The sequence below is a fragment of the Crocuta crocuta genome, unplaced genomic scaffold (genome assembly GCF_008692635.1).
Source record: "Crocuta crocuta isolate KB4526 unplaced genomic scaffold, BGI_CrCroc_1.0 scaffold129, whole genome shotgun sequence".
Lineage (NCBI taxonomy): Eukaryota > Metazoa > Chordata > Mammalia > Carnivora > Hyaenidae > Crocuta > Crocuta crocuta.
The window spans coordinates 10,799,562-10,804,185 of NW_027551571.1; positions in this window are offsets into that span (position 1 = coordinate 10,799,562).

A 4,624-nucleotide genomic window follows, 5' to 3' on the forward strand; every position below is an offset into this window, starting at 1 on the left:
AACATAGAATACGATAGAAGGCGCCTGCTGTCGATGTAGAGTTTCCTTGTGCTACGTCTGCTGCACGATTCTTGAGCTACGATCTTCACCCTTCCGGTGCCCGTGTGTGCTCGTACACACAACACGTTCTAAAATACGTGTGAGCCCAGACAGCCTTACAATGTTCTAACAGAGATTCTCTAAGGTAATTAATTCAGGGCTACCATTGAGAAAAAAACCAAATCAAACCAAGCCAAACCAAACCTTAGAAGAACTTTCCAAAAATAACATAGTTTTGTAGCTCATTCTTAGGGTGCAAAGCTATTAATATTGACTGAATAAAAAAGTCAAAGTGTTCATAGAAACAAGCAAGAAATAAGTAGGGGCATTAAGGTTATAGGGAGGGGAAGAAACTGAGAAGCGAGCTAGGGATTGCCTGAATGGAATGTGCTAAGGGAGTGTGTGCAACATGAAAGGCACAGGTTGGTTAAATACATGCATTTTATTTTATCTTTAAAATTTTAAATTATTTATTTATTTTTGAGAGAGAGAGTGAGAGTGTGGAAGGGGCAGAGAGAGAGAGGGAGATACAGAATCTGAAGCAGGCTCCAGTCTCTGAGCTCTCGGCACAGAGCCCATCACGGGACTCGAAGTCATGAACCACGAGACTGTGACAAGTGCTGAAGTCAGACACTTAACTGACTGAGCCACCCAGGAGCCCCAATACACGCATTTTAAAAGGTAGGTGGTCATGCACACAACTTGTGGCCTTTGGAGAATCAGGGAATTGGTTTGGATGAAAGGAAATACTTTTTTTCCATCCGGAATGAGATGGATTTTAGACTATTGTTTCTATGAAACAAGACCTCCAAACATTGGCATTAAGATGCCTCATATTTGCCTACATGTTATACTTTAAAATTATTTTTTGGCAAATTTTAACATTTCTATTATAAATTCTTAGGGAAAGGATTAAAAGGAAATCCATCTGTTGATGTTTATTTTTCTTGTCTTTTGTTAACCAAAGTCTTTTTGGAATGTTCCAGGGTAAATTTATGTCTTCTGTCCATCTTGGGGAAGGACAGCTTCTTCAACTTGGGTCACCCTACTAGGGGAAAGGACACTTTAGAAAAGGCAGAACTTGGTGACCCTGCCTCTTCTGTGCTCAGCAGAGGGAGTTTCCAAACAGTATGGGCATGACTCTGAGGTGCCAAATGGATTCACCTCAGTGTCGAAGGTGAGAGAAGTAGCTTCTGAATCATTCACTGTGTACTAGACGCTGATCTGGATGCCTTTGTCAATCTCCTGTAACCGTTGTTTAAAATATTTTTTTAAAGTTTATTTATTTATTTTGAGAGAAAGAGAAAAAGAGAGAGAGAGAAAGCATATTTGTGTGCTGCAAAACCAAGTGAGGGAGGGCAGAGAGAGAGAGAGGGAGAGAGAGAATCCCAAGGAAGTTCCACGCCCTGCACAGAGCCCAACACGGGGCTTGATCTCATGAATGTGAAATCATGACCGGAGCTGAAACCAAGAGTCAGACACATAACTGACTAGCCACCTGGGTGCCCTTCTCCCAGAGTCTTTAAATGACGTTGCAAAGTGGACATAAAGAATTTCCCTGTTAAGCAAAAATAATATAAATCAGGGAAGGGGTGAAACATAAGAGACTCTTAAATATGGAGAACAAAAAGAGGGCTGCTGGAGGGGTTGTGGGGAGGGGAGATGGCCTAAATGGGTGAGGGGCATTACGGAATCTACTCCTAAAAATCATTGTTGCACTATAGGCTAACTTGGATGTAAATTATAAAAAACAAATGAAAAAAACCCTGAAAAACAAAACAAAACAAAAAAATTTCCCTGTTTATGGGGTGCCTGGGTGGCTTAGTCAGTTAAGCGTCTGACTGCAGTGCAAGTCATGATCTCACGGTTCGTGAGTTTGAGCCCTGCGTCGTGCTCTGTGCTGACAGCTCAGAGCCTGGAGCCTGCTTCGGATTCTGTGTCTCCCTCTCTGCCCCTCCCCCTGCTTGCACTCTGTCTCTCTTTTTCTCTCTAAAAAATAATTTAAAAAAAACATTACAAAAGTAATAAATACTTTTTATTAAAAACAAATAAATAAATACAAGAAGCTCCCTGTTTAAATGAGGCGGCACAAGAGAGGTTGGGCAACTTACCTGCAGTCACCCAGCTAAATGGCCGAGCTGGTATTAAGCCCAGTGTGTCAGTCTTTGCGGCTTTCTGTCGGGTCACACTTCCCAGAAGCCCTGGAATCATCATCCAGGGGAGATGGCGTCCCAGAAAGCCCACCCAGTGGGGAGGAGGAAGGCTGGCTGGGCCGGCGTAGCGGGGAGCTGGGGTGGCGGGAGCCGCCAGGTGCCGCAGCTGTCTGGGTCAAATGAAGCCTGATCCTTTCGTAGCTTGATTTGGCCTCGAACTGGAAACAGATGGGTCTGGCCTGCCTGAGGGTCTGAGGGAGGCTGAGCGGACAAATGGGTCCTGGCTGCCATTGCTCCCGCTCCAAGGGCCTGGGGCTGGAGCTGCTTTGGAAACAGAGCTCCGGTGTTACCCTTTGACTTGGAAAACCTTCGAGAGGAATTCATCTGCGAGGCTTCAAGTCGAGAGCGCTCACCCTTTCCAAGGGCAGCCGACTCGGGGAGACCTGGGGCAAATCCAGGGAGATAGGCAGATGTCAGCAGGTGTGTTACCGGCAGTGTGGCTCGCTGCCCGAAGATCAACAGGGGCCGCAGGGAGATGCCTAATGGACTTAATGCCCATTCAACAGCGCAGACTCATCCTTTCATAACACTGAGTAGTGGCTAGAGATGCTGGATGGTTTAGATACGCCCTGAAATTGGATGAGCAGGGGACCCAGCTCGTGTGTGTTGAATGGATGATTGAATGAATGAACGGAAACTTGGACATTGATCCCTTCACTGCTCACCTATCAATAGGGAGGCCAAGAATGTGGTTTGCCTAGGACCCATGTGTTTTCTGGGGTGTGGGCCTTTCCGTCCTAAAACGAGGAATGTCCTGGGCACACGAGAGCTAGATGGTCCTCTATGTACTGAAAACCATGATGGACCGGTTCCCGAGCCCTCCCTGGGCGTATGAGGCTAAATCATATGCAGTCCCTGCTCTCAAGGAGCCCACATACGGTCAGGATAGATTAATATGACACCGCTCAATGCCATGATAGGGCCATGTTCAAGAGCAAGGCCGTGGAGTCAGAAACACCATGATGGCTTTTAAGAGAAGGAGCAAATGTTGGAGGCGAGTCTTGCTGGGGGAGGAGCTCAACAGATCTCTCGAGAAGCGTGGAAAGGGCCTTGGGGCTAAGGGACAGCTGGGACAAAGGCCCAGCGTCCCCGACCACAGTGGCTTGGCTCAAGAAGCAGTGGGCAGCCTATGCGTGTGTTTGTGTGCGTGTTGGGGACAAATGTGGAATCACAGGGGTGACTGTGAGGTTGGAGAGGTAATTGGAGGGGCCAGGTGACAAGTTGTAGACCATGTCAAGAAAAAGGAAATGTATACTGTAGACAATAGGTTTTTTTAAGCAGGGAGAGAGAGAATCCGATGTGACAAATGTTTCATTCATTCAATAAGCGTTTGCTAAGCCCCTACTGTGTGCTGGCCATTGTGCTAGAGGACTGAACCCATGCACGCATGGCTGTTTGCCCAAAAGTTTCTTTTTAATTTTCCAGTTGCGGCGAAGGTCCTTGAAATCCAGGGACTAGCTGATAGGATGTTTGGGCCTGTGGCCTCTGTCAGAAAAATTGTTCCGCAGTGAGCGACTCTAAGGAGGAGGCCGCCAGCGCCAGCTCCAACCTCCGCCCCCTTATCTGTTTTTCTTTTTCCAAAAGACCTTGAGGACTGTAGTGGATTCCACTACAAAACGGTTACACAATTTCCCCCCCGGAGAAAGCGAGTTTCCACCTTAGGGGATGAATAAGCCCTTTCTTTTCTGGAGAGCCGGCCAACGGAGGCCCCGGGCTGGGTCCCGCAGGAGGGGCGGTGCGGGGACCGGCGGGCCTCGGTCTACTTTGGGGGTGCCTGTTTTTTCATTAAACAANTTCCTCGCTGCCCCAGCATCCATTTTTCCGGGGCTGCGGGTCCTATAAATGGTGCCTTTGAGGACAGCTGCTCTGCTGACATCGGGTCCCTCCCTGCAGCACCCACTCGGCCACTGGATTCTGAAAGCTGATTGTCCGTCCTCAAGCCCTGCCCTCCTGCGACATTCCTCACGCTGACCATTGTCTGCAGAAAGAGGCCATTGTCTGGGGCTGACATATCTGCTGACGGAGGCACATGAAACGAACAGAGCTTTGGGGAGAAAGAAATCCACCCAAAACAACAGAAAAAAAAAAAAAAAAAAACCGNAGGGCAGAGTTTAGACGGGGCTTGTTGAATTTCCTGATTTGCTGGTGTTCTTCCCAAGAGGAAATGCCCCCCATTATGGGAGGATCAGAGTTTTATCTCTGGGCTGGAATGACACCATTTGTGTCTTTGTGTCAACAGCACAGAGAGGCATTGTTTAGGGTTCTGTGGCCGGCGCTGGGAAGGGCTTGTTTGAAGAGAAAAAAAGAAAAAACCCAGAACAATGTTTACCCAGCAGGCAGCTCCTGCCAAAGCGGCCACGGCCGGCCGCCAC